We start from the raw sequence: 23,122 nt of genomic DNA on the forward strand, positions 1-23,122 counted from the left end.
ATATGTTTTATTTTCAAATATTTGTGTGTATATGTTTTATTTTCCAATATTTGTGTGTGTATATATTTTATTTTCAAATATTTGTATGTATATATTTTATTTTCCAATATTTGTGTGTGTATATGTTTTATTTTCAAATATTTGTGTGTATATATGTTTTATTTTCAAATATTTGTGTGTATATGTTTTATTTTCAAATATTTGTATGTATATATGTTTTATTTTCAAATATTTGTGTGTATATGTTTTATTTTCAAATATTTGTGTGTATATGTTTTATTTTCCAATATTTGTGTGTGTATATGTTTTATTTTCCAATATTTGTGTGTGTATATATTTTATTTTCAAATATTTGTGTGTATATATGTTTTATTTTCAAATATTTGTGTGTGTATATATTTTATTTTCAAATATTTGTGTATATATGTTTTATTTTCAAATATTTGTGTGTATATATGTTTTATTTTCAAATATTTGTGTGTGTATATATTTTATTTTCAAATATTTGTGTGTGTATATGTTTTATTTTCAAATATTTGTGTGTGTATATGTTTTATTTTCAAATATTTGTGTGTGTATATATTTTATTTTCAAATATTTGTGTATATATGTTTTATTTTCAAATATTTGTGTGTATATATGTTTTATTTTCAAATATTTGTGTGTGTATATATTTTATTTTCAAATATTTGTGTGTGTATATGTTTTATTTTCAAATATTTGTGTGTGTATATGTTTTATTTTCAAATATTTGTGTGTGTATATATTTTATTTTCAAATATTTGTGTGTGTATATATTTTATTTTCAAATAATGGTGTGTATATATGTTTTATTTTCCAATATTTGTGTGTGTATATATTTTATTTTCAAATATTTGTATGTATATATGTTTTATTTTCAAATATTTGTATGTATATATGTTTTATTTTCAAATATTTGTGTGTGTATATGTTTTATTTTCAAATATTTGTGTGTGTATATGTTTTATTTTCAAATATTTGTGTGTATATATTTTATTTTCAAATATTTGTGTGTATATGTTTTATTTTCAAATATTTGTGTGTGTATATATTTTATTTTCAAATATTTGTATGTATATATGTTTTATTTTCAAATATTTGTATGTATATATGTTTTATTTTCCAATATTTGTGTGTGTATATATCTTATTTTCAAATATTTGTGTGTGTATATGTTTTATTTTCAAATATTTGATAAAATTAAAGTCTACATTTTTGACAGCATTTTTTCCATTTTCTATGATTCTAACAGTTTTTTTTTAAGTGCAAGTGTTTTTTATCTCTTTCTTTCTTAGAAGTCTTTGTTAAGTTGTTTACTTCAGGAATTGTTAATTGTTGCATTGTTATAGCTTAATCACATGGTTGGTTCCTACATCTTTATCACATGACAACCATTTAAACTTGCAGAAATCAAGGTGTTTACACATCAATTCAAGATACATAGATTATGTGTTAACAAAAAGTTCTTTGAGTTTGTAAATAACAAACATTATTTTCCTCAATTACTCAGTTAACTACATTATAGTATATTTTCCTTGTGGTCTCTTGGTCTTATTGGAGAATTCATTTAGTCTTGCAGTGTATCCGACTTTATGTTCTTACTAGAGGCACCATCATTAGTATAAGGTTTAGCAGTCATCATATAAGGCAATGCATACCAATACTATGTTGTTTTGAATATTTGGTTGTGGTTTACTTGAAGGGAAAATATCCTCATATCAGATTTTGTTGTGGAAAATCTCTGTGCAGTGAAACCTTAGACATTTTAGGACATTTTTGTCTGGAAGGTTTTCAAAATCTCGACAATCTGTGAATATGCATGTTTTTCATGGACACTTAAAACTAATTTAAATATAATTGACTGGCACAAGAAGAGACACATATATCATGAGAATATGTTCTCTGCTTTGTTCTAATACACTTCTATAAATGTGATGCATAGAACAGTACACATGCTTAGCAAGAATCTATTTTCTCTCTGTTGTGTGTGTACCTAGATGCTTCAACAAATCGGGTCTTTTTGAAAAGGAGGAGCCACATACAACACATAACTGTAGTTTCTTATTACTGTGTTTACTCAAATGTTCCTTTGACTTTGATTTCTGGATAAAAGAAGAACCTGATGAAGAATGCTGTTTCACTACAGGGAGTTTACTTTTATTTGAACTCACATCTGATTTTGATGAAACTGACAGGTCAGATACTCCACAAGAATCTCGTTTCTCTTCAGTGTGTGTACCCAGATGGCTTTTCAAAAGTGGTTTACTTAAAAAACAAGCGCCGCATATGACACAATATTGTTGTTTGTGTAAGCAAGCTTTTCTACGCAGGTGTCTTTTTAGACCTGATTGACGGAAAAATAAAGTTCCACATATTTCACACATACATGTTTTCTCACCAGTATGCGTACGGTAGTGTTCTGTTAATGTTGATTGATTAGCAAATGAAGATTCGCATATGTCACAGCAATATGGCTTCTCACCAGTATGTGTACGATAATGAATATTTAAACTTGATTTTTGTGCAAATGAATATTTACATATTTCACAGGAAAATGGTTTCTCCCCAGTGTGTATACGTACATGTACCTTTAATGTTGATTGTCTAGAAAATGAAGATCCACATATTTCACAGGAATATGGTTTCTCTCCAGTGTGTATATACATATGATTTTTCAGCAATGATTTGTATAAAAAGGTGGATCCACAAAAGGTACAGGAATGACCTTTCTCGTCTGTTGGCTGAGACATTATTTCTGTAAGGAAAGAAAAATAATACACATAAAATATCATTCATGGCAAAACCATTTAGTTTCAGTTACAATAATTAATGAATATTTTTATGCTATGCAAAATACATGTCATTTTAATGGTACACTATATTGTATTCCTTTAAATAAATATTATAAAAATATATTCCTTTTTAAAAATCAATTCTTAATCAAATTATTTGACAAATTGCACACATGTTAATCTTCTAATACAAAATTTAATCAAGCACAAATGATTATATATTATTTCCATCAGTAGAAAAATGCATATATTTGCAGACCGATTTCACATGATCTGAAAGCAAATTAATATTAATTTCATGCAACTCAGTAGCTGACACAATAACAGACATCTGCATTTGTTATTGGTTTTTGTGTGAACAGATTTTGTTTATATAGTAATTAATAGTCTCAGAGATATACTAACAATTTTAAAATATTTACCATTGAATTTATAAAATTGTTTTACTCATATTTTATTTAATATCTTGCATTATGTCATTCATGTTGTAATTCGGCAATTATCACTCATGCCAGTTGAATAATAGGATGCAACTCGATTTCCTGCCTCAGATATTTGTCTAGTCTATACTCATTCGTGATAGGTAATGTTCCTTTCCTACATAAAGGTCAGCGATGACTCGTTTGGCATGGATAAACATTTTCCATGATAGAAAAGTAGAAATAATGGGCTTTATTAAGCTTTTAGTTCCAAGCTGGATTGCCACAACGTTCATGACTGGTGGAGTTGTCTTTCTGTTCCTTCTAAATTGTGTCGATATGGTCAAAAGTGGCATGTGTGATCATCTGAGTCATTTCTGATTCAAGAAATATTTTTGTCATTCATTTTTTAGAAAAATATGGTCAGCTGAATAAGCCACTTGTATAGCATTTGATGTATGAGAAAAACTCATTTATTGCTGGCTAATCTATCATTTTTTGTTGTATGTATATATATATATATATATAATTTCAGAACACCCATTTATTGCAACATCTAATAATTTGTTGGAAGAACAAGAAAACTATCGTAATAGCAAGGAAAGATGACAAACACAGATGTCACATATGTAAATAAAAATAAGATTATTAAACCATAAATGTTTGCCTCAGCTGCTGCTACTACAGATAAATCCTTATTATTTGGATTCCTTAGACTACTGTTCGCATCTTGAGTTTTATTTTCACAACGTTTCAATAAATTATCATCTAACCTTCTTTAGGTGTATCTTGTCGAACATAGAAATTTGCACAGAATTTTGAATTGAATATTTTATTTAATCTCTGGGGGTAGCTTACTCTCGTTCACCTCATCCATGAAACATAATCCCAGGAAAATTTGAAAAAATATAATTAGTAGTTGAATGTGGACTTCACTTTAGTTGCTAATGTAGTTCAAAATATGTGATTGACAATAAGTAGTCAGGTGTAATGTCACAAAGTCAAATGCTATGATAAAATCCACAAAGCGAATGACTGTGCACTGTTAGTGGCACCCGTTTGTTCAAGGGTTCTCTGTAGCATTAAAATTTGATCCATATAGCATCTGACTCAGTCAACTGAGGTGAATTATGGGAATTTCTACCAAAGTTGCTTAACCTTATTGATACAATATGATATAAATATGGGGGAGTACCTCAGGGGTCGATATTATTCCTGATATTCATAAATGACCTCCCCGATAAAATTGTCTCTGAGAGGGGTATATTTTTATGACACCACACTCTATAACAGATATGAGAGAAAAACAATGATCATGTATCCAAGACAATGGCAGGAAACCTAGAAGAAGATCTCCAGTCTGTAATGGAATGGGGACAAAAAGGTCAACATTGGCCCATGTATGGAGTATTGTTTTCATATTTCGGCTGGTACATCCGCCACTAGTCTCTCCCTCTAAGAACTAGGAAGTTACACCACATCAAATAGAAGACACCCCCGCTATATTTCCATGAAATGTAAAAAATTACAAAATAAATAAGTTGTCCTCTTCACCAAAACATCCAATGAGTAAACAATAGTTACAAAACACACAAATCTTAAATTTTTAAAATAAATACAATGAAACAAAAGAAAAAAAAATTAATCAAAGTTTTTTTTGTTTTCTGTCACAATGAAAATTTTTTTTATTAATATTGTGTAAAAAATTCAGTGTTTTTTTTTTTTCGTTTTCTGTTTCAAGATACTGAAATTAACTTTGTGTGGTTGTATTTTCTTTGTTGTAAATCAGGATCAGATTTAACCAAGCGGCACAGCCATAGAGGATTATATATACAGCCACAGAGGATTATATATACAGGCATAGAAGATTATATATACAGCCATAGAGGGTTATATATACAGCCACAGAGGAGTATATATACAGCCACAGAGGATTATATATACAGCCACAGAGGATTATATATACAGGCATAGAGGATTATATATACATCCATAGAGGATTATAGATACAGGCATAGGAGATTATATATACAGCTATAGAGGATTATATATACAGCCACAGAGGATTATATATACAGCCACAGAGGATTATATATACAGCCATAGAGGATTATATATACATCCATAGAGGATTATATATACAGCCACAGAGGATTATATATACAGGTATAAATTTACTTCAAAGAGGAGAAATTATAAAAATAAATTACGAATAACACAATCTGCTCTCAGTAGAAATTTGCCTGTGATACTAAAAATGTTGTTACCTTTTTAGGTAACATATTTACAATCAGGGCTACTTTGTTTTGTTTTGGCGTTCATTAATAAAAAAAGCATAAAGGTTAATATTACACAATTAACTTTGAAAGGCATATTGTAATAAATATAAGTTGAAATAATCAACGGTTAGGTGATATATCGCCTTATTTCTCAAGTAATTTACAATGCTAAACCAAAGAGTAGATACTTCATTTTTAGGCTATAAAAAAATAAAATGAAAATTGTCGATACCGACGTTAAGATGAGAAGAAATAAAAACCTGAGATAAATGGATTGTTCAGAGGCTTTGCTTAGCCTCCCCATATCAATCCCCGCCCCTATTCTACGACAAGATTCTAATTTTGTATGTGATATAAGAAAATGTTTTTGTATCTTGAGTTTCAGTTTTCGAGGGAAATTCCTGGCCTCAAGACATAATCTCCCTAATAACGGGTGATTACAGAAACATGTATGCACATATGTAGCCATCAATATTTGGATAAATAAATTTAATATACCTGTTCTGTTTACTCATTACTCATTAATCACTTTTTGGTAGACACATGTTGTTTTAGTGGATGTACTTCTAGGAAACTAAACTCTGTCATAATATATATATATATATATATATATATATATTATGACAGTAGATATATATATATATAGAGAGAGAGAGAAAGAGAGAATAAATGACAAAAAGTTATATTCCAAAATTCATGATGTTGACCATCTTATAATTTATTCCTTTAATTCAGTTTACTTATACAATTCTTGACAGTATCTGTTTCGTAACGCAAAATCAATCACTTAATTATTATATCAATCAGTGAATCTATTATGCCCTTAACTCATCAGAAGAAATATCAATGATCAATCCTTTAAAAGGAATTAAAATGTGATTTGACATGGTAAAAATCCGAAAATTGGAAGAGATGCTGCAGTTACCTTTATATTTTTCCATTACGCCATATTGAATTTTTATCAAACAAAGTCATTAAATCCAAATATTCGTACTAATAATTTTAATTTATGAATCTCCTACCAAAATGTTCTATTTAATAATTAGTAAATTTATTAATTCTATGTTTTGTATACATACTTATGAAAATAATAACAAATTATAAACTATTACACATGTTTGTATATACAAAACTAAATTAAGCTAAAAAACGATTGATCATTTCAGTCAGTTATCATAAGTAAACAATTGATCCGAATTGAAAACCATACATAATTCAAATCTATTAGCTATTACAATCAATCCTTACAACTACAATTTTTAAAATCATACAATTCAAAAACTATACTTACGTTTTGTAAAGTTTAAAAATAATCGAAAAATTCTTTTATATCGTAATTGTCAATAATTCAATTAACTTAATAAAGTGAGGCAGAGTTACCTCCCTTGGAACAAATCTAACGAAATTAACTTTACTTATATTTATTAACTTTTATTTTCAAAACGTAGAGACTTCCAAATTCAACTAATAATTTTTAATTTTAATATAGTTTTAATGTCTTCCACTCAATATTATTAAAAAAAAAATTAAATCGATTTATATTATAAATAAAATCACTAATTTTTCCAATACAAAATGTTAGTATTACAGATTATTTCAATCGATAATCATAAGTTATTAAGTTATACTTCATATCCGCTTATGTTAAATTGTAAATTAGTTCCTTCCATTTACTTTAATTTTTTATTTATTTACATATTTATTACTATTATTATCCATATCAGCACCATCATTATTATTCATATTGAAAGTAATATTTTTCATTTTTACATTTCACAAACTTAAGTCAATTCTACATGCAACAATCTGGTTTTAATAAACATCTTACGAACTTGTTCCTTAATTAAGAATAATTTTTGTTATCATTGTATATATCCTAATTCTCTAATAAGTATGTTTCAGAGTTTTTTCTTTGATAACATGTTATTTTAATTATAATTAAACAAATGTATATTTAAGTTACAACTAATTCTTATTCTAATGTAGGTAAAAATGATTTATAAATATTGTTTAGACCTAAAAATTATAGACAATATCCAGCCCAGGTTTTCCATATACTTTAAACACCCTCACCTATGTTCCTTAATAAAATCTCATTTTGTATTTATTTATTTTATTAAACTTTTTAATTAAAGTTAACTAATAGTTCCAAAATTTATTTATAGACGTAAATTTAATGAGTATGAATATTAAAAAAATCTATACTTTATATTAGTAGATTTACAATAGATATATCTTATTATAACTGTGACATTCATTAATGCAAACATTCTAACAAGAAACCCTTTGGCTCATACATATATATATACATGCTATATATATATATATATATATATATATATATATACACATACATACATATAGATATATCCATGATATATATATATATGTATATGTCATATACATATATATCCATGAAATATACATATATATATGTACATGAAATATACATATATATATGTACATGTTAAATACATATATATATACATGCCATACATACATATATATACATGACATATATATATGTACATAACATATACATATATATCCATGACATATACATATATATATGTATATGTCATATACATATATATCCATGAAATATACATATATATATATATGTACATGAAATATACATATATATATGTACATGTTAAATACATATATATCCGTGAAATATACATATATATATGTACATGTAATATACATGCATATATGTACATGTCATATACATATATATCCATGAAATATACATGTATATCCATGAAATATACATGTATATCCATGAAATATACATGTATATCCATGAAATATACACATACATACATATATATATATATATATATATATATATATATATATATATATATATATATATATATATATATATATATATATATATATCTGTGTGCATGACATATTCATATATATCCATGAAATATACATATATATATATGTACATGACATATACATATATATATGCACATAAAATATACATATATATATATGTACATGACACATACATATATATCCATGAAATATACATATATATCCATGATATATATATATATATCCATGAAATATACATATATATCCATGAAATATACATATATATCCATGAAATATACATATATATCCATGAAATATACATATATATCCATGAAATATACATATATATCCATGAAATATATATATATATATATATATATATATATGCATGACATATACATATATATCCATGTAATATACATATATATCTGTATATGACATATACATATATATCCATGAAATATACATATATATATATGTACATGACATATACATATATAGGACATGTGCATATATATACATGAAATATACATATATATATACATGGCATATACATACATATACATTAAATATATACATATATATACATTATATATACATATATACATGGCATATACATATATATATACATTAAATATATACACATATATACATTATACATATATCTATATTACATATATACATATATCTAAATTGCATATATACATATATCTACATTACATATATACATATATATACATTACATATATATATATATTACATATGTACATAAGATATATACATATATACATTACATATGTACATAAGATATATACATATATACATTACATATATACATATATATACATAACATATACATTACATATACACATATATACATTACATATACACATATATACATTACATATACACATATATACATTACATATATACATATACATAACATATATATACATATATACATTACATATATACACTATACATATATACATTACAAATATACATATACATATACATATATATATACATTACATATACACAGATATATATATACATATACACGGATATATATATACATATACACATATATATATTACAAATATACACATATATACATTACATAAATACATATATATACATTACATATATACATATATATACATTACATATGCACATGCATATATATACATTACATATGTACATGTATATATATACATTACATACGTACATGTATATATATACATTACATATATACATATATATACATTACATATATACATATATATACATTACATATATACATGCATATATATACATTACAGATATACATATATATATATACCTTACATACATATATATACATTACATATATACATATAAATACATTACATATATACATATATATAAATACATCACATATATACATGTATATACATACATTACATATATACATGTATATACATACATTACATATATACATGTATATACATACATTACATATAAAAATATATATATATTATATAAATATATACATATATATACATTACATATATACATATATACATTACATATATACATATACATTACATATATACATATGTATACATAAAATATATATATACATATATATACATTACATATATATACATATATACATTACATATATACATATACACATTACATATATACATATATACATTACATATATACATTAAATATATATATATATATACATAACATATATACATATATATACATTACATATATACATAAATATACATAATATATACATATATATAACATATATACATATATATACATAACATATACATATATATATAACATACACATATATATACATAACATATACATATATATATAACGTATACATATATATATATAACATATACACATATATATATATACATAACATATATACACATATATATAACATATACATATATAACACATATATACATATATAACACATATATACATATATATACATTACATATATATACACATTACATATATACTCATTACATATATACATGTATACATTACATATATACATATACATTACATATATACTCATTACATATATACATGTATACATTACATATATACATATACATTACATATACAAATATGTAAACATTACATATACACATATATATACATATACACGTATATACATTACATATATACACATATATATACACATTACATATATACATATATATATATATATATACATTACGTATGCATATATATACATTACATATATACATGTATATATACATTACACATGATGATGATTGCAACGTCTTGTCAGACGAGTGCATCTCCCTCAGACATTTAAAATCCATGAGCCCAAATGTCTGAGGGAGTATCTATACAAATATGATTTTACAATCTTAGCTTTGTATGACAGCTAAGTGTCTCTCTCGGTTCAAAATGTTGAGATCCAGCTAATAGCAAGAGCAAGATAGCCAGCAACATATAGCACTGCAGACCAGCTTAATGCGGGAACTGGTCTTCCGCTTTATCTTTTTTTTTAAATCAGAGATTTGCTTTTCCTAGAAAGGTTGGCTTCACCACGGCTTACGAGAGCTCTCTCTACTCCAAACATTACATATAAACATATATATACATTAAATATATACATGTATATATATATACATTAAATATATACATATATAAAAATACATTACATATATACAAGTATATAAATACATTGCATATATAAATATATATATATTATATATACATATATAAATTATATATATACATATATATATTACATATATACATATGCATACATTATATATACATATATATACATTACATATATACATATGCATACATTATATATATACATATATATATACATTACCTACATACATATGCATACATTATATATATACATATATATATACATTACATATATACATATATATACATTACATATATATATACATATATATACATTACATATATATACATATACATTACATATATATACATATATACATATATATACATTACATATATACATATATATACATTAAATATATATAAACATTACATATATAAATATATATATACATGTATACACTACATATATAAATATATATACATATATACATATGTACATATACATTACATATATACATACATTACATGTATACATACATTACATATATATGCATATATACATTACATGTACACATACATTACATATATACATTACACATATACATATATATATACATTACATATATATATAGCATATATACATATATATAACATATATACATATATATAACGTATATATATAACATATGTACATTACATATATATACACATTACATATATACATATACATTACATATACACATATATATACATTACATATACACACATATATATACACATATACATATATATATATACATACATACATTACATATACACATATACATTACATATATACACATATATATACATACATTATATATATACATATATATATACATAACATATGCACATATGTATATACATTACATATATACATATATATACATTACATATATACATATATATACATTACATATATACATACATATATATACATATATATACATTACATATATACATATACATTACATATATACATATATATATACAATACATATATATATATACATTACATATATACATATATATACATATATATACATATATACATTACATATATACATATATATACATATATATACATATATACATTACATATATACATATATATACATATATATATATTACATGTATACATATATATACATATATACATTACATACATACATTACATATATTTACATATATACATTACACATATGCATATATTAAATATATACATTATATATATACATATATATATACATTACATATATATACATAACATATATACATATAAAATATATACATTAAATATATATATGCATAACATATATACATATATACATATATATATATACGTAACATACATATATATAACATATATACATATATATATAACATATATACATATATATATAACATATATACATATATATATAAAATATATACATATATTACATATATACATATATATATAAAATATATACATATATTACATATATACATATATATATAAAATATATACATATATTACATATATACATATATATATAAAATATATACATATATTACATATATACATATATATATAAAATATATACATATATATATAAAATATATACATATATATATAAAATATATACATATATATATAAATTATATACATATATATATATAAAATATATACATATATATATATATAAAATATATACATATATAAAATACATATATATATACATTACATATATACATATATATATAAAATACATATATATACATTACATATATACATTTAAATTACATATATACATATATATACATTACATATATACATATATATACATTACATATATACATATATATACATTTCATATATATACATTACATATATACATATATGTACCTTACATATATACATATATAACTACATTGTACATATATATACATTACATATATACATATATAACTACATTGTACATATATATACATTACATATATACATACATATACATTACATATAGGCATTAATTACATATATAATTACATATATACATAAATATATACACATTAAATATATACATAAATATATACACATTACATATATACATATATACACATTGCATATATACATATATATATATACATTACATATATACATATATATACACATTACACATATACATATATATATACACATTACACATATACATATATATACACATTACACATATACATATATATACACATTACACATATACATATACATTACACATATACATATATATATACATTACACATATACATATATATATACATTACACATATACATATATATATACATTACATATATACATATATACATTAAATATATACATATATACATTAAATATATACATATATATATACATTACATATATACATTAAATATATACATATATATATACATTACATATATACATTAAATATATACATATATATATACATTACATATATACATATATACATTAAATATATACATATATATATACATTACATATATACATATATACATTAAATATATACATATATATACATTACATATATACATATATATATACACTTTCTATATACATATATATACATTACATATATATATATATATATATATATATATATATACTAGCGGGGGGGGTACCTGGCGTTGTCCAGGTGTTTGGAGGTGTGTGGTGCTCAGACGTTAATCAAAACATAATAAGCGAAGTAAATATATATAAAAAACACAAAAAACTAACGTAAAGCAAACAATCGATGTTAAATGTAAAAATGGGAAAAACAACAAAAGAAAATGCGAAACAGTAAAACGAACGTTACAACTTCGTTAAAAAATCTGAAAAATAAAAACCAAAAAAAAAACACTGGCTTAATACCCCTGTTTCAGTATTAAACACTTAAAAATAAAAAAGACATCACGATTCGAACCCAAACCCTTTAGATAATTAGGCCGACCTCTAATCAACTGAGCTAAGACGACGTCCACAAAATTAGGTCGTTTTTTAAAAATCTTTAAACTAAATCAGGTTCCAACGTAATTTGCGCATGCATAGAAACGAACTCGTCATGAAAGGATGGTTTTTGCTGACCCTCCCCCCAGAAAACTGCTTATTTTAGGGTGAAGGAATTAGCATTTTTGGCCAATTTTTCGATATTTGTCGGGCGAAGGTTGGAAGTTTAAAATCATACCGATCTGGTGAAAATCCATGACCCATGTTGAAAATTTTTGCAAGACATACAAACACACATACATACATACAAACATACACACATTTTCGCTTTTATATTTATAGATTACATATATACATATATATATACATCTACATATATAAAAATGTAATTCTTGGTTCGTTCAAAGTGAATAAAACCATATTTCTACGTTACCAATTTAATTGAAATTTTCAGAATATTTATCTTTAAAGTCAAGAAATATTTGTAAATATATATAATGTATGTATATAATATATATATAATATATATATATAATATATTTATAATATATATATAATGTATATAATATATATATAATGTATATATAATATATATATAATATATGTGTAATATATATATAATATATAATATATATATATATTTATATAATATATATATATATATATTTATATAATATATATATATAATATATATATATTTATATAATATATATATAATATATATATAATATATATATATATATATACATAATATATATAATATATATATATATAATTCTTCGTTCGTTCAAAGTGAATAAAACCATATTTCTACGTTACTAATTTAATTGAAATTTTCAGAATATTTATCTTTAAAGTCAAGAAATATTTGAATGTTATTAAAATAAATTTACATCGCAAATTATAAAAATATATTAAATAAAAAAAATATTTTTCGTAAATGCAGAAATATGTTCCATCTTATTTCCGGTTTGCAGTCAATTCACGGCGATTTGACGATATCGAATTTCGAATTAGAAATGTAATTCTGTGTTGGTTCTTTATCAAGAAAACCATATTTGTACATTACCAATTTATTTGAAAGCTTCAGACAGTCTATATGTTATTAAAATAAATTAACATCCCAAATTATAAAAATATATAAAATAAATAAAAATATTTTTCTTAAATGCGAACCTGTGGTCAAATTTTATTTCCGGTAGAATGCACGTTGGAATGATTTCACATGACAACATTTTCAGTGTTACATCGCTAAGTATAAGGCATCTCCTATTTTTATATTTTTGTATTTCATTTGTTTATCCAAAATTTACATTTATAATTAATTTGTTTATTTCATCCCTCAAAAAATAAGTTTTATTTGTTTGTTTGTTTTTTACAGCATCTCGCATTTCAAAATTCCATTTTTTTAAAATTTAAATTCCAAGATTATTTTTTTTAAATTTAAATTTCAAGTGTTTAGATTAAATCCAAGCCTACCTAAAATAAATTTGTTTAATTCTTAAAAATATTAATAAATAAAAAATAGCATCCATTTGCTTTGATCGATTTCATTTGCTGTAAAAACTTACCGCATTTTTTGCCCCCCACCATTTTTATTCTTCCTCACCTGTTACAGGTGATTCTTGGTAAGTTTCTTTCAGTAAATTCATAGTTGAACTTACCTCGAATTACAGGATTTAAAAATTATTTTGTTTTTCTTACCACTTTCCGGCAATTTGTGCTAATTCATTTGCTGTTTCTTTTCTTTTTTTTTGCAGTCAATCTTATTTCTACATTTTTTTATGGCATCTCGCATTCCAAAATTCCATTTTTTTTAAATTTAAATTACAAGTGTTTTGATTAAAGCCAAGACTACCTAAAATAAATTTGTTTAATTCTTAAAAATTATTTCGATCGAATTCATTTGCTGTAAAAACTTACCGCATTTTTTCTTCCTCACGTGTGTCTTTCCATTTATTTTTTTTATTTTTATTCTGATATTCAACAAATTCCTTGGTAAGTTTCTTTTTTTTCCATAAAAATTCATTTGCTGTTTTTTTTTTTTGCATTCAATCTTATTTCTACATTTTTTTTTACGGCATCTCGCATTCCAAAATTCCATTTTTTAAATTTAAATTCCAAGATTACATTTTTTTTTATTTAAATTCCAAGTGTTTTGATTAAAACCAAGCCTACCTAAAATAAATTTGTTTAATTCTTTAAAATATTAATAAATAAAAAATAGCATCCATTTTTTTTCGATCGAATTCACTTGCTGTAAAAACTTACCGCATTTTTGTCCCCCCCCCCCGATTTTTTTCTTCCTCACGTGTTTCAGGCGTTTCTTTCCGTTTATTTTTTATTTATTTATTTATTTTTTTTTTTTACGAATTATTACTGATTCTGGATATTCAACAAATTCCTTGGTAAGTTTCTTTTTTTTTCCATAAAAAATTCATTTGCTTTTTTTTGCGGTCAATCTTATTTCTACATTTTTTTTTTTACGGCATCTCCATTCCAAAATTCCACAAATAAGTATAAGTATTTTTTCTCCATAAAATTAATTTCCTGTTTCCTTTTTTTTTGCAGTCAATCTTATTTCTACATTTTTTTTCACCCATAAATTTTCTTTTTTCAACTTTCACATGCATTTAGAAATTGTACAATTATACTTTAACAATTCAAATAGTTTTTACACATAAATCCTTCTTTCAACGTTGTCCACAATATTTATTCCTTACCCTTTTCCGGTGTTTTGTGGGGGCGTTACTATATTGCTATTGCAATTATTTCAATTTTTTGCTTCCTACAGATTTTTTAAACGATTTATTAATTATTCTTAAAATCTTATAACATTACAATAAAGATTACATCTTCTTATAAATGATTTTTGCTTTTTGTGTTATGGAAATCAATACCATTTTCTTACTCACGTGCATATAGTGTACGAGCCATCTGTTTACTAAAAAACACTTGGCCTTACATAACGATACAGCTGTTGACTGGCCAAACAATTGATTATATTGCGATATCTATCAAGCATATGTTTTTCTTCCGTCTCCTCTTTTTTCAGATTGCTTAATTAAAAACTTGCAGAAACAAAGAATCAATCTTACTTGGATGCAAACAAAATTACAGAATTACCATAAAAAAAATTGGCATTACTTGGCCATACAGGCAAATAAATTGAGAAATCACTCAAGCAAATATTTTTTAGACTTCTCTTTCTTCAGATTCCTCAATTAAAAACAGGCATCAAAACTAAATTCATTTCTCCAAATCTATTTGGACACAAAGAAAACTACAGAACCACATAAAAAGCTAAATTGGCCTTAATTGACCATACAGCTCAATTACCAATAAGCAAAAAAAGAAAAATATAACAAATAAAAAAATTGCTCCAAATCTATTTTGAAGCAAAGAAAGGATTTTCAGATTGCTCAATTGAAAATAAGCAAAAAAAAAAAGAAAATATTTCTACAAATCTATTTGTAAGCAAGGAAAATTACTGAACCATATGCAAAAAAAAGGCCTTAATTGACCATACAGATCTCGACAGATAAATAAATTGAGAAATCAATGAAGCCAATACTTTTTTTTCAGACTTCTCTTTTTTCAGTTTCTTCAATTAAAAATAAACAACAAAACACTTTTTTTAAAAAATATATTTCTCCAATTTGGCCGCAAATAAAAAAAATGGGCTTATTTGACCATACATTTGTCGACAGGCCAGTACATTGAGAAATAAATCAAACAAATATCTTTTTCAGATTTCTCTTTTTTTCAGTTTCCTAAATTAACAATAAGCAAAAAGAAAATTTAGGAAAAAATTATTTCCAAATCTATTTGGATATAAGAAGTACAGAACTACATATAAAATAATTGGCCTTATTTGACGTTACAGCTCAATCAAAAATAAGCACAAAAAGGAAAATTAAAAAAAAAATATTTCATCACATTGTGCTTATTTGAACATAAGTTCTCAATAGGCTAATTATTTGAGAAAACAATCGAGCAAATATTTTTTCATACTTCTCTTTTTTCAGATTCCTCAAATCAAAATAAGCAAAAAATTACAAAAAATAATTTCTAAAAATCTATTTTGACACATAGATAACTACAGGACTACAAACAAAGAAAAAGAAATTGCTCTTAATTGACCATACAGCTCAATTAACAATAAGCAAAAGAAATAAGAAAAAGAAAACAAATTAAAAAAAATATTGCTTCAAATCTATTTTGAAGCTATATAAGGAATTTCAGATTCCTCAATTGAAAATAAGCAAAAAAAAAAAATACAAAAAAATCATTATTTCTACAAATCTATTTTGACACAAGGAAAACTACATGACTACAAACAAAGAAAAAGAAATTGCTCTTAATTAACCATACAGCTCAATTACCAATAAGCAAAAAAAAAAAAGAAAAATATAACAAATTAAAAAAAAATTGCTCCAAATCTATTTTGAAGCAAAGAAAGGATTTTCAGATTCCTTAATTGAAAATAAGAAAAGAAAAAAGAAAAAAAGAAAATATTTCTATAAATCTATTTGTAAGCAAGGAAACTTACTGAACCATATGCAAAAAAAAGGCCTTAACTGACACTACTCAATCATTTCACCAAACGGAACCACAGCAACGTGTGGCCAGGTACAGCTAGTTAAATATATACATACGTTACATATGATGATTGCAACGTCTTGTCTGACGAGTGCCACTCCCTCAGACACTTAAAGTCCATGGGCCCAAAAATGACTTTTTTGTTAATCCTACTGGTGAATTCACACGCTCAAGCAGGCATGACACTGAAGACGGTTATTGAGATCAATTATTACATGCTTCCAGCTTTCCAAGCCTCCACACGACACAACTTTTCCATCACCACACGACCATTTTAATAGACAAATGCCTGAGGGAGTATCTATACACAGATGATGTTACAGAGTCTTAGCTTTGTATGACAGCTAAGTCTCTCTCTCGGTTCAAAATGTTGGGATTCAGCAACAAGTAAGAGCAAGATAGCCAGCAACAAGTTCAACTGCAGACCAGCTAAATGAGGGTATTGGTCTCCTGCTTTATGGTTTTTCAAATCAGAGATTTGCTTCTCCTAGAAAGGTTGCCTTCACCATGGCTTACGGGAGCCCGCTCAACCCCAACAAACACATACACACAAACACATACAGTGCTAGTTGGCAGTTGACCCTGAAAAAAGGTTCATTCGCCCTTTGAAAAGTCTTGCTTTAAATCCTTCAGGGAGACTAGCCACCCTCCTCAACAATCAAGTCTGGTGGGGAAACCAGTTTAGTGAATAGTGACCCGACCATGAGGCAGGTAGTACTGGGTTACATGGTACCAGTAGCTTATGACAGGACCTGACACTAATTACATTACACATATACATATGCATATACATTACATATATACATATATATACATATACATTACATATATACATATATATACATGACATATATACATATATATATATGCATATATATACACATACATACATGTATGACATATACTCATATATATAAACATGACAGACATACACATGTACATGAAATACATGTATATATATGCAGGACATACATATATGTATGACATACATATATATAGCATAGACATATATAGCATAGACATATATATACATGACATATACATATATACACGACATATACATATATACATACATGACATATACATACATTACATACACAGACATATATATATATAGATGACATATACATATATATACATGACATACATATACATACATGAGATATACATATATATATAAATGCCATATACACACATATAAATGATACATATATATATACATGACATATACACATATATAAATGACATACATATATATACATGACATATACTTACATACATACATACACATAAACATATATATGTATATGTCATGTATATATATGTATACATACATGACATATACAAATATATATGACATATATATGTGTATATGTATATGCCATGTTTATATACATATATACATGACATATATATATATATATACAACATATATACATGACATATGTGTATATGTATATGTCATGGTTATATACATATATACATGACATATATATACATGACATATATATTTACATGATATATACATATATAGATATATACATGACATATATATATATTACATATACATACATGAAATATGTATATATACATATGCATCTCTATATATATATACATATGCATATATGTATGTATATGTCATGTATATATACATATACATATATAGTATATGTAATGTATATATATACATTACGTATACATATTTATAAATGATGTATACTGTTAGAAATTTCAGAATGCAAGGACGATAACTGCTAGATTGTTCCAATCACGCGATTATTTTGACCAATGAAATTGCATTGTTTCAGTTGCTACGGAGGATTCAGGAATTGGCGAGAATATTGTGTTTCTTCAAACAGATTTCCATTCCGTGTCGCTCGCTCCGTGCCAAATGAACTAAAGGCAGGGTTCTATTCTATTTGTTATCTCCGCTCATTTAAATGCGGATACAAGCTTGAGGCAAAAATGTTTTATGGACTAATTACATCCATCATCATTGCCCGCAGGAGGGCATCCTTTATTATGGAACATCGATCGCAATGTGCGTTGTTCTTATTTGACCAGTCTGGAAGGATTTCGAAGAACCCTCAACCATTTCTACGAGCGGCCGAATTCAACCCGCATCTTCACAGAAGAAAACTACCTACACCTTTCGAGGCATAAACTACCCGCCATTTAGCCGAAGCTAAAGAGGTGCACTCTTTTGCAAATATGGACTCATTTTACCTTTCTTGTAAATAAAATATTCTTGGAATTTAAGGTGAGCCTTTGTTGCTTTTCTGAGTGTCTCTTTCATTCTGCCAAAGGCAAAAACGAGTAAGAGAAATTCTTACAATACATATATATACATGACATATACATATTAATACATAAAGTTCTTATTGCATAAGATTTCGATCCCCCCCCCCACATTATTTTGGATTTTTTCCTTTCATTGTGTCGCCTTTAAAAAAATAATATTTAATATTCATTTTTATATTTAATTTGTAATGGTCCTTAAAAGACCATGTGCTTTGAAAAAAAATAATATATTGAATATTCATTCTTATATTAAATTGTAATGGTCCATAAAAGAACTTATTCATTGAAAATAAATATTATTTCATGTAAATTGTAACTGAAGTTCATTTGAAAAAAAATAAATATTATTTCATGTAAATTCTAAACTGAAGTTTTAATTAGTAAAAAAAAAATGTCTTTCAAATATTTTACGATAATTGTAATCGTTTAAATAATGTATGGAAAGCAATTATATATTAATTCTTGAATTTATAATTGATTCATTGTTGAAATGTGTTGTCGTAATGTCGGTCTGAACTTTCCTTATGGGTTTAAATTCTTTGTACATTGAGAGTTTCGAATTTTGTTGACGTAACCCCCTTCAGATAATAGTTGTTGTCGTCGGAGAATCTTTTTCACGCCCTTTGCTTTTATTTCCCCACGTGGGAACGGCCATTTTTTTTTTCTCATGTTGTGTCCTTCGAACATGGCAAATTCAAATCTCCTTGGTCGAATAGAAACTAAGAAGTTTTGTATAACGGCTTCTTTGGATTGGATGAACGAGAGAGGAGGTGGGCATTGTATAAATAATTTTTCTTCCGACATCGAGAAACGGTTGTCTGAAGTGGACGATTTATTAGATCAGTTAATTTTGAAGTCCCCAGATGAGGAAAGACTAAATATCTGTTGTGACTTCGAAATGTTTAAGGCGGGAGTCCACGACAGACTGGCTGAGCTCCAGCCGGAGATTGAGAAATCAAGGGATATTGTTCCCATGAAAATGGAGTTGGAGTGCCCCCCCCCCTTTAGTGGGGATCCAACTCCCAATTAGTTTGAATTCCGTGGGTTCCTAAGGAAATTTGAATTCTGTACTGCGAACATGAAAAGTGCAGATAAATTATTATTGCTAAAATCCAAATTATCAGGAGAGGCATTTAATATTATTTCTAGGTTTGATGTGATTCCCGAGAATTACGACGCAGCTTTGGAGTGTCTGAAGGAAAAATATTTAAATCCTTCAGCAATTATGAACAAAATATTCGATGACATTATTCCGCAACCAGAGCATTAAGCGTCTTTGAGGGATATCAAAATCCTCCTCCAGCGAGTCAAACTAGAACTGACGGAGATGGATAATTCCTTTGGCACGGATTTTCTTACAGATAAATCCACCTCAGGAAGATTAATAGCTCATATTCTGTTCGCTAAATTTCCAAACAGTGTTCGTAGAGAAATAATGAATAAATCCTGTGAACGTTTTCCTTCTTTAAAGTCTATTTTAACATATATGTTTGACGTTATAGACATAATAATGGCGTCACCTTTGAATGCGTCAAGGCACGAAAATTTCCCGCCAAACATGTTGGGTTCGTTGAATGCTGGAACCCTCGTGGCGATGAATTCGGAGCCAAAACAAATCAAGTCCTTTCAGAGTAATAATAACTCTAAGTCTTTCGTCAAAAATGGCGAAAATAAATTTTGTAAATTGTGTCAGGTTGATGGTCACCTGACAAGAGTTTGTTCTAAATTTCCAAATTCGGAATCTAAAATTATTCGTGCGAAAGAATTAAGATTATGTCTCCGGTGCCCCGGTGAGCACTCAGAGTCCAGTTGCAGGGGGATTACGGGGTTCCCCTCCATTGCAGTAATTGTGGTCTAAAAAACCATTATTCCTTAATGTGTCCTAAAGGTTCTAGGTCCTTTGTGGGACGTACTTTCGTGGCGGATCAGGACAAGAGTATTAGTCCTGTACTTAAGATATCTATGAAGGTTAAAGGGCACCCAGTTTATTTTTTCTGTCTGATAGATACGGGTAGCCAAAAATCCTTTTTCTCTAAAATAATTCTGGACCGGTTGATTCACAACCGTAATCTAAATCCTGAGACGGTACAAATGTCCGTCAATACCCTTGTGGGGAATAAGTCCTTACATCTTTCAGAGCTGGAAGTGTCTATTAAATTGGGACATCAGCGTCCTTTTTATCATTCTGCATTGTTTGCTGAAAATTTGAAATTGAA

At 25.5% G+C, this 23,122-nt stretch overlaps 1 long non-coding RNA gene across 1 annotated transcript in view; it reads right to left on the reverse strand.

Moving 5' to 3' along the window:
• Positions 1–783: 783 nt before the first annotated feature.
• The window catches only part of LOC145270812 (uncharacterized), a 48,780-nt gene continuing 26,441 nt past the window's right edge, over positions 784–23,122 (reverse strand). The window contains exon 3 of the long non-coding RNA XR_013865577.1: positions 784–2,776. This is a non-coding gene — a long non-coding RNA (uncharacterized LOC145270812). The remainder of the gene's footprint in view (positions 2,777–23,122) is intronic.

Source organism: Euprymna scolopes, chromosome 46, assembly GCF_053919585.1.
Source record: "Euprymna scolopes isolate OS-2025 chromosome 46, ASM5391958v1, whole genome shotgun sequence".
In the NCBI taxonomy this organism is placed as follows: domain Eukaryota; kingdom Metazoa; phylum Mollusca; class Cephalopoda; order Sepiida; family Sepiolidae; genus Euprymna; species Euprymna scolopes.